This window comes from Lissotriton vulgaris, chromosome 2_1 (assembly GCF_964263255.1).
Source record: "Lissotriton vulgaris chromosome 2_1, aLisVul1.2, whole genome shotgun sequence".
Classification (NCBI taxonomy): domain Eukaryota; kingdom Metazoa; phylum Chordata; class Amphibia; order Caudata; family Salamandridae; genus Lissotriton; species Lissotriton vulgaris.
In genome coordinates this window covers 469,420,671-469,431,577 of record NC_141687.1, presented here as the reverse complement: position 1 = coordinate 469,431,577, position 10,907 = coordinate 469,420,671, and positions in this window count along the sequence as shown.

Below are 10,907 nucleotides of genomic sequence, written 5' to 3'. Positions count from 1 at the left end.
ATGGATGGCTATCAACTGCCTTAAATTGAATGGCAATAAGACCGAGGTGCTTGTGGTAGGGAGAGCCCTGTTGGTGTTGTCATCGCCCTGGTGGCCCCGGAGTTTGGGGTCCACCCCTATGCCCTGAGCTCAGCCAAAGAACTTGGGGGTGTGGCTGGACACAAAACTCTCCCTTGAGTACCAAACCAGGCAGGTGGCAGGCGCCTGTTTTGGAGTCCTGAGGGGCCTTCGCAAAAACCTGGACATGTTGCCAACCGCATCCAGGAAGACCATGGTTCATGCCCTGGTGACATCACACCTGGATTATCGCAACATTATATACCCGGGTGCAACAATGAAGTGTATGCTTAGACTCCACGGTGTACAGAATGCAGCAACTTGTTTGGTTCTCATGCGCCCGAGGAGGTCATCCTCGAAGGCAGCGCTGGCTCAACTCCACTGGCTGCCGATAAGAGAGAGAGTCTTGTTCAAGGCACTGTGAGTCTGCCACTGTATTATTCAGGGGACGGCTCCTTCCTATCTGTCTGAGATACTCACTCCTTATCTCCAACACGCCAACTAAGATCATGGGGGACGGGTTTGGTGTACGCTCCAGCTATTAAGAAAGCAAGGATGGGTGGGCACTCCTTTCACTTTCTGGCTGCCCAGCAATGGAATAGACCTCCCTTGAGTCTCCAAGTGGAGGCCGGGAGGGCACCTTCAGGAAAAATTTGAAAACGGATCTCTTCCCTCCGGGATAGTTAGGACTGACTGGGTCAGGCTGTGGCAATCTGTGCAGTTGCACCGCAGCGCGGGGACACACTGGCCGAGTGTAACCATGCGCTTTATAAATGTGCCTATTATTATTATTGTGCAGATATGGAGAATAGATAATAAAAAGAGTCTTGGGGGCTTCCATACTCTCACCTCAAAGCAGTTTCCATATTATGGAGGCAAAGAGAAGCCAGGTCTCTTTTCCTGGGAACAAACATTTGAAGTTTATCTCTGCCCAGCCTATGACTTCCCAGGCAGGCAGTGGCTGAACACATGTAGCGAAAGTAGAAATAGAAAACTGCGCCAGGGCCAACACTGAGGAGTCCCTAAAGACATGTAGAGGCGTGCAATGACTTTCAGCACATGAAAGTCAAAGGCAAAGCAACACTTTATGACAACATGGGAGTAAGGGAATAACAAACAGACACGGCAGGGAAGAATTGCGTGTCGTTCATTGCAAGTTAATTTAAATATACGGGTATCGCTGGACTTTAGCAATAAAGGACAAATTTGCGAATCACGAAATCGCATAATGCTGATGGGTCTGCTAATGGGGATTCCAAAAATCACTCACTCAAAAATCTGTTTTTCAAATACCCAAATTCAGTCAAAATTCTGCTGTTAGTAACACAGACTCATTCAGACCCTCATTCTTAACATTACCCAGTGTACCTCAGAGACTTATATTGATAATAGTCAAAATCACTGAAGGCTTTGTCACTGATAATAACAAGCTTTTGTTGTGAAGGCTGAGCATAGGCTTATTAGAAGTTTAAAAGTCATTTTGCCTTTTGCTGCTTTTTGCACACAACACTGCATATAGCTGTTGTTCTAGGCTAGGCTGCGTGAATTGCTTCACATGAGAAATACTTTTTTTCGGCATCCCTAGACTTCGATCACAACCCTAGTCTGCACAGTGAGTGCTAAAGCCTCCAAGGTTATCATAACAAGGTAGCTGTTGTTCGGGCTGATTGGCTCACGTTTTTAGAAATAACATACATGCAGCTGCGAGCCAACAGAGATTCTGGCGCCTTTAATTTTGCACTGTAGGCATAATTATGGGCACTTGGAAGAATCCGTTTTTCCAGAGAGACAGAGAGCTTTTGCAGATACTGATGGGATTTACTCCTGCTGATCTTTGAGGTATGGTGTCCCCCACACAAGCCTAAGAGACCTTCTATATTTTATAACACATAGTTCCTATCTAGGGAGGGTGTTACACTAGGCACTATAAGACCTGTTTTCACCATCATTGTAATATGATTTCTCCTTTTGTGTTTTATGGAATTGTAACAATGCTGATCATATTATTTCTAATCACATGTCTGTTTATGTTAGCAGAAATACTGTCTCTTAAAGCACGTTGTTAAAATAAATATTTTAACCTTTTCCTGTGTCTCTTTTTACTCCTGTTGTGGACTGGTATGAGAGTATAACGAAAGAGTGTTCTTGCTTCCTACCATTCCTGAGTATAACCTAAGTCGTATGTTCTGGGTTGTCTAATCATTGGTTCCTTTGCTACAGGACGAAGAGCTAATGTGACACTGATGCTAGCTGGTTAGGGTTTCTAGGTACTGAGGTGAGTGTTTTGGCCCACCACAATTCACTGAGGTCCTGGGTCTCTGTGCATAGTTCTGTGTAGGAGCAGAATCCCTGCAACATGGCGTTGAAATATTATGCTGCTTTCGATGCTGAAGATTTGTATTTAGACTGCAAATTATGCTGATTTGATTTGTTACCAACACTATGCCAATCATTTTCTGCACAAAGCAAACACATTTTGAAATGTGGTTAATTACACACCATGGGAACATTGTCCTGCTCCTGTTGAAGGCAGCTCCCAAACTCTTTTGAAAATGTTTTCTTACTTTACTGATTTTAATCAATCAAACCCTGAAGCATTTTATTTTAAGATAACTGGGTGTCCTCTTCCAAAGTTAGACTCACCCACACCAAATTGTTATATTCCAAGTCCTTTATTGACCAATTAGCTGTTGGGGGCTATGAGCTGTGGAAAGATACTATTGATCTTAAATCTGTTTGGGGTTCTAAAAATTGGCAAGTGCAAGGCACTGAGGCTTTGCATCGTGCATGTCTCATATGTTGTTTCTGAATTTGACTATTTCACAAACCACCTGCTTTGGATTGACTACATCTAAAAAATGGAATGCTTTCTCTGTTCTTCATTTGGGAGAATATCCCAAATGGAACAATCCCACCAGTAGGTCACTTAGTGATTTACAGACTCTGTTACTAAATTTGTTTTTTAACCTTTCCAGTTTGGATCCCAAAGGCTGGTTGTTATGGCAAAAAAGTGCAGATTTATGCCAACATCGTTTTCTGGGTTTGGCCCCTGGCTATACACAGGTTAGGGTGGATCCCCGTTTTGAGAGTGACCATTCTGTCACTACCTATTCTGTAGGCAAGCTATGTCAGAACTGGCCCAAACACTCCACTTTAGCGTCAGTTAAGCTTCATTTGTCTAAATTGACTGATGATGTTGATTTGAATGACTTTTTGAAAGGTCCTGCAGCAGGCAGATTCAAAAGATGGATTTAGGCTGTTTACAAAGAAGTTTGGAAACTATCCCAGATTGAAGCTGCTTCTAGGTTAAGAGCTATTGATCAAGCTAATTTAGAAAAAGGGCTTGCAATTGTAGATAATAGCATTAACGCACTTTCTTCCCAAATTTACACATTACATGATATTGTTTCTTATGTTGTTGATATTGTGCAGGATGAAGTCTCAGTTTTGTACCTTGGTCAAAATCAATTGCGTTCTATTATACAGTTTGCATGGACTTTACAAACGTTGAAGGCTGGGAAAGTGCCTTGGCACTACATGAACACTTCTTCGCTATTTTTGCCCTTTAATTTGACTGTTAAACAACAATTTATGTCAATGAAAGATGCTACAATTTCACTATTGCATATTGAAAAGTTAGAACCTTTACCATGTTCTGTGGCCGAAACAGATTCTGCAGTTTGGCTAATTCATGGGTTAATAACGCTACCTTTTTCGCTGTTTAAATTCGAAGCATGCATGAAGCACTATCGCATAGGCAGATATGAACCATTAGGTAGCGCATATCTCCATGAAGTTTGGTCTCTGCCCTTTACCTATAGGTACTTAAGGGAAGGAACAGAAGTTTATTTGAAAGGTGAAGATTGCACTTCCACACCAGATCACTCATTAGTCTGTAGGAATATACAATTGCACCGTTCGTGTAATCAAGAAGCACAGAGTTTGGCCTGTATTTTAAAAGGTACATTCGCCCCGGCAATTACACCTACTTTCACGTGGTTGGCAAATGGTAGTTATTTGTTATTAAATAATGAAGATTGCTGTGGTATGCTGGCAGGGATACCGGACATAGTGACTGTCTCCCAATGTGTAGTCTTTTGTAAGAATGTACTGTTTCCTCCTCCACATGAGAATCTGGATATATCCATCTGGCCTACCATTCCGACCTCGAAAGCAGAGTTCAACAAATTGAGAAGAATAAGGGCTCTTTTGTCTCAAAAAGAAGTCGCCCTTACATCTACGCGTGAAACATTCGTCCTTCACGTTGCTAATACTCGTACTGAGGTACATGCCTTACTCAATACAGATATCCCCCTGCATTTTGGGTCGTTGATTCACACTATATTCAATGCTTCTTTGACCACAGGCTGGGCACAATTTTTTAAGGTAGTAAGTTCTGGCCTTGTGACTTCATTCCAAACTATGGGGCCGATTATGATTGCGGTTAATCCGCATCCTCCGGGACGGCGGAAGCCACCACCAGCCCGGAGGATGAGGATCAACCGCTGCGGACTGAAAAAAGACCCCCACCAGATTAGGATGGCTGGGGGATCTTTTTTCCGTCCGCCGCTTTTCCGCCGCGGTCGCCTTCCGACCGCGGCGGAAAAGCTCTAACATGGCTGGCGGTGTCTATCAGACAACGCCAGCCATATTAGGATGTCAGCGGTCCTATGCCTTTCCACAGCAGCATTTCCGCCGTGGAAAGGCATGCAGTCTTTTCTTTGGGGGCCCGTTGCAGGCCCCAGGGTGAAGGGGAGGGTGGGGTGCACATGGGGGGTACCTATGGTACCCCCCTGCATTTGCATGCACGAAGCGGGAGGCACAGCGCGGTGCCTGCTGCTTTGTGCATGCAAATGCACTGCTTGCATTTTTAACATTGCGGCGGGTGCTGCTTCAAGCAGCACCCTCCTCAATGTTAAAAATACAGGATGCGACCACAGCCCCTGCGGACGGTACCTCCTCCTCTGGGGTGGCAGACGGACGCAGGTCAGTCCGCCATCCTAATAGGCCCCTAAATTTGGTGTGATACCGGCATTTTTTCATTCTATTTTTTCCAGCGTCTTTGGCTGTTTCCCGTTAATTCTCGCCTTGGCTGCCGGTGTACTGCTGTTAATTTGCTTGCTACAAAATGGTTGCACATTCCGTGTCCTATGACAATCTGCCCAGGCTGCTCCAACTTCGTAAGCGGATTCTTGGATACTATGGATCGCTGCCTCTGGCGACTCTGAGTGTGGCGTATGGTTAACTTTCCGGTTTTCATACTTTACATGCGTGCAGCCAGTTTTCCATTGCCTGGATTGCAGTTTCGAATGGGCTATGGATTTGTGTCTCTGCAATACGGTGTCTCCTAACCCTGATTATGATCTACTAATGAGTCCCTTAGTTGCTCATGAACTAGACTGTTCTGGTGTCCGGATTATGGCCTACGCAGCGTCACATGGATTCCTGGTCATTGGAACATATGGTCTGCAGCCCATGATTTTCTGGCACGCATTTATCTCGAAGAACATCCGAGTTGTCCTCTGATGGTGCTAGAGGCTCCGGCTGTTGAGGAACATGTGTGTTCTTTTCCATTACTGAATTGGATAGCTGAAATGTTCAGTGAAGATAACAACGACTTCCTATTGGAGGCAGTTGCAACTTACTGTGCCTATAAGCTGTTAGATTGAAGTGACGATTTTTTTTGTGCTTCATAAACACGTATTAGTGTCATTTTTTTTATTTAAAATTTTTTTTTTGTCCTCATATATGCCACCAGATGGAATGACTCTAGATGGAAACTCTCAATTCTGCCAACACAATACCTAACTGTGCGCCCTGGAGTATTTTATGTTTAGCTTTCGAGAGGTCTCCCAGAGGTAGGTTTTCTATAGTCCAAATCCCCTGATCGATGTCACTATACCTTGTCTCGGGGAGGACCAGACCACAAACCCCTGGCATAATCATTGGACTTTTGTTGTCTAACTATCCGACCACTTTATCAGCGGAGCCCAGATCTTTGCCGCGTCCTCTCCCCACACATCAGATCTATTTTACTTATAGCCATGATATTTTTTAGACAGTCTGCAAATCTAGGGGGGGTTGGAGATTTCCATTCTCTGCAGATCTCCCTCCTGGCGATGACAATCACATACAACATAAACTGAGTGATACTGTCTCTAATATCGTATTCCTCTAACAAACCCATAAGAATCAGTCTAGGACTACAAGTGACTGGTCTAGATAGTACCTCCTCTAAAAAAGTGCAGACCAATAGCCAGTAGTTTTTAATTTCTGTACAATCTGCAAAAATGTGTAGGTCATCTGCCGCTGTATATTTACATCTAGGACAGGAGTGTGGTACTCCCAATATTTTTGAGAGTTTTGAGGGAGTCCAGTAGACCCTGTATGCCGTGTAAAGATGATTTCTTCTGAGGTTAGTAGGCTTTATTGTTTTTTGAGAGATTATGAATGAGTCTAACCTCCAATTGTTTTTCCGAACCATCTCCTATTATATTCCCCCAAAGTTTCGAGATCTCTTCCTCTTGTCTGCACTTTGCCCCTATTAGTATATTATACAATGCTGAAACCTCGCCCTTCCATCCTTCTTGTCTATTGGCTAATTCTAGAAATTCACAGCCTGCTATTACTGACACCCAATTTTGACTTCCCCACCACGATAATAATTGATAATATTTGAACCTCGTGAGGGACCTTTCTGTCATGTTAGATAAGGATGTCCAGTCTAAAAGTTCTGCAGATCTCCCCATCGTATTAAGCCTGCCTCTCTCAAGGGGAAAGAGAGACGATCTAATAGACATTCCGGTGTTCCGGGGGAGTCCCAAATTGGTGCCAGGGAGTTATAGTAAGGAATTTTCCAGATTTTACAAGCTGCTTGCCACAGTCTAAGGGCAGTTAGTAGAATTTTTAGGCGGACTTTTTTGTAAAATTTTTGGGCGCCAAATTTAAACAGAAAAAATTCAAGACCATTAGGAAGGTCAGATAGCAATGCTTGAAACAAATGACCATGTGATGACGAATCTAGCTTGTTAGCCAGGAGTCTACATTTTTTTAACTGAAATGCGTAACAGTAGAAAAGCAAATCTGGTAGGGCTAGTCTACCTATTTTTAACCCCCTCCTCAACTTTTTCCAAGCAATTCTTGGTGACTTGGTTGCCCAGATAAATGAGCAAATTTTTCCCTGAAGGCTTGAAATGTCTTTATTTTGAAATGTCAATGGAATACTATTGAATCGGAAAGTCACTTTGGGCAATACTACCATTTTATTTAAATTGACTCTACCATAAATACTGAGAGGTAGACTGGTCCATCTCTGAAGGAGTTTAGTTATCTCTTTCACCACAATCTGCCAACCTATTTTGGGTATGTCGAGCAGTTTTTGAGTAATATAGATACCAAGGTATCTGATCTTTGGTTTTGTATCTGGTATGGGGACAGGATTATTCCAACTCATTATGTCTGTTTTGTTTTTGTTGATACTATATCCTGAGACTGCTCCATATTCCTCTACCAATTTGAATAACTTCGGAATAGCCTCTAATGGATTGATAGTATATAGCAACAGATCATCAGCATACAATTGAGGAAATATAAATTTTATGGTCAGAAATGTTCCCTAACGTGTACCCCACCGTCTCCATGTACGAGCTTAAAGTGCATGTAACTTCCCTCCGGTACCAGCTACAAAGACGCAAATACATTTGCGTCCAACGTTAATATGTCCTCTTTCAGATCCACCATGAATGGGTCAGATATTCCGTTCCTAAGTGTGCCTTGCCAACGTCTTTTCATGGTACACTTTTCACGTTTTCCCTGGCTCAGGCGAGTTAGGCCCTGATTTCTGTCATCGAGTCCTTTCCTACTTTCTGCCTCTGAATGCTCCAGCTTGGATGAGCATCTGTATCCATGACCTTTGTCTTACTCCCTGCGCGGCTAACGGTGCCTGGCTCAGCCTGTTGCCTGCCAAAACGGTATTTTGCCTTCAAATTATCTGCTCCGCTCCTCGAAAATACATTCCTGTCTAGTAGTTTAGGAAAACATCCTTCCAGCTGCAGAGCAAAGGGCCCGGCCTCACTGTCTCCATGCAAGTAATTCATAGCTCCTGTTACCATGGTAGGCCCCTGCCCCCTCGCATCTCACGCAGACATGTAGACGCATATGCACGCACTAGCAGTCAGTATAGAATAGCCTTTTGCCCGAGAGACCTTTCCTTCCAGATAATACAGTTCCTTAAACACAAGATATTAGATACGATTTGGGACTAGGTTGTTCTGACACCCCAGACTTCTGTCTCCTCATGTAAGGCTAAATGTCAAGTCCCCTCCACCCTCCAGTTCCACGTCAATCACACGTCATACTACTGCGCGCGCATCTCTGCCATATATTTCTGCTGACACTACAGGATTCTCTTGTGGATACACCCACCTGTGACATCTCATGATGACGTTTCTAGTACATGCCCTCATGCACGCCTATTGTAACGCCTCTTTCATTACGTATGTGTATTCTTATCTCTCCTCTCAGCTGTTACGCCTCCTGCATCTGTCTTTACTGTAATGCATTGACTATATATATGATAACTTGTCAATAAAGTATTGTCTATCCTTTCCCGAGCCTTAGTGGCAACGGAATACGATTTGCCATGGTTCGAACCATATAACCAATTCCTTTTTAAGGAATAAAACCCCTTTTAAAACCTCAAATACCACGGATCATGCCTCTTATTTTTGACTGAGTTATTCTTATTGAACTTTACCGCATAAATTAAGTATAGGTAATTAATATTTACCACATAATTGGCGCCCGAACAGGGACCCCTCCCCCACCTTACGCGCCGGAGGTGCGTTGCAGGCCCGGTCCCCTGCCACAGCCGGACGGACAACTACGCGTACCTGCAGGATTTCCTGTATCTCCCTCAGGCCAACGGAGGTGACTGAGGCTGCGATCAACACCCAGACGAGGCGGTGAGGAGTGCGGAGGATCCCGACCAGAGCCTAGCTGAGAGAGAGCAAGATCCGAGGTATATGGAGGCCCACCAGGTTCCGAAGTTCCGAAGTATCTGCGTCACGAGTCGAGTCGAGTCCAGTCCAGTGTCGAGTTTCCGAGGCCTTCTGTTCAGTGCTTCCCGGTGAGTACCGTTGCTGGGGACGCATCTAGACGTGCGCATTAGTTTGTGCCGGTCAAGACGGGTTTGGGTACACAGACCCGGTATGCACTGTTTTTAGCGGTGTATCTGTACTGTTTAGCAGTATATCCGGTCTGCACTGTTTTAGCGGTGTATCTGTACTGTTTAGCAGTACATCTAGTATCATGCAGTTAGCTAGTTTTATTCTAATTATTATTGTTCATTTTAAATTGTTTTAATGTGGTTTTAAATGTCGTGGTATGAGTGATTGTTCGATCTTCATTACTGTGTTTATTGTATTAACTGTGTTCAAGTTTCGAGTAAGTACCAAGAATCAAGCAGCACGGCTGAAAGATGCCGCTGTTTTCCAAATTAAGACAGATAAAAACCAGAAAAGGGGTACTCGAGGAAGCTGTTCCTATTCCACCGAGGGACACTCCAGGGTACTTTATGTACCACAAACATGGCTTAGATGCCGTATTATATCTCGATTTGTGGGTGGATTATACTAAAGATCTAACAAAGAATCAGAGATGGCCCGCTGCTGGGACATGGGATGCTGATTGCATCATGAGAGTAGAAGAAGCATTATGGAAAAAGAAAGCCAGACAGTCACAAAAAGATGCCATCGAATTATGGCGTAAAGAATCGCATAGACGCATAGAGAAAGCGCTCAGAAAAGAAGAGAAGAGTAGAGAGGAGTCTGACAAAACCCGAGAAAACGTATTAGTTGGGGAAGGGATACGAGTAAAAGCAGAACAAGTAGACAGACAACGAAACACTCTTATGAATGGTATGTATCCTCTTCTGACCGAGGGTTTACCTAAAGCCACCCCGGAAGTACCAAAAGATCTGCCACCTCCATTGCTCCCGACTAAATTACACCACAAGACCGCAAAGGACATTTTCCTTTCATCCTACTTAGACGATGTAGCTCCCGCATATACAGATCCACGAGTCCAGGCGCCACCCGCTGATGGCACTCCGCCCCGAAACAATCCGCCCCCACTTCTGCAGCAACAAACTCCTCCTGCCGATCAACACCTTCCGCCCGTTCCACCACCTCTTCCTGCACCTATTCTCCCTATCTTCCACTCAACAAATCCTTTTGGACCTGGCACCTCAGGAGGTGCCACAGGAGGTTTTCAGACCCCACCACAAGCACATAGACTGACTTATAGGGATTTAGCACACCAACGTACACCACAATCAGCGAATTACGACATACTTAAGGAGCCTCTTACAGACTGTAGATATGATCCAGTGCCCGGTAAAGATGACGACAGAATGATGCTATCATCAGTACGTCTACGACGAGTCTCAAACTACTTACTGTTACTACCAGGAATGGTTGATCATCTAGACAAAATATATCACTTTGTCCAAACAGGGCAAGGTCCTGAAAGCATTGGCGAGGCCATGGCATACCAGAAAGTCGATACTCAAAAACTGTTGTTACGTTTCTTCATAAACTGCTTGATAAGAAACAGAGATAGGCCTGGTGTAGACCAGGAAGAAATGAAAGCACTTAACAAATGGGGTCAGAATATAGCAGACGGAAAACATGATAGACAAAGTTGTATAGAAAATATGTACAAAAGGATCCGAAAAACAGTAGTACAGATACATGAAAGAGAACAGCCTGAAATAGAGAATGATGCAGATAAGACTGAATCCTCGGAGGAGGACGATCAACCAGGAATGACAACAGGACAGTTACAATTAC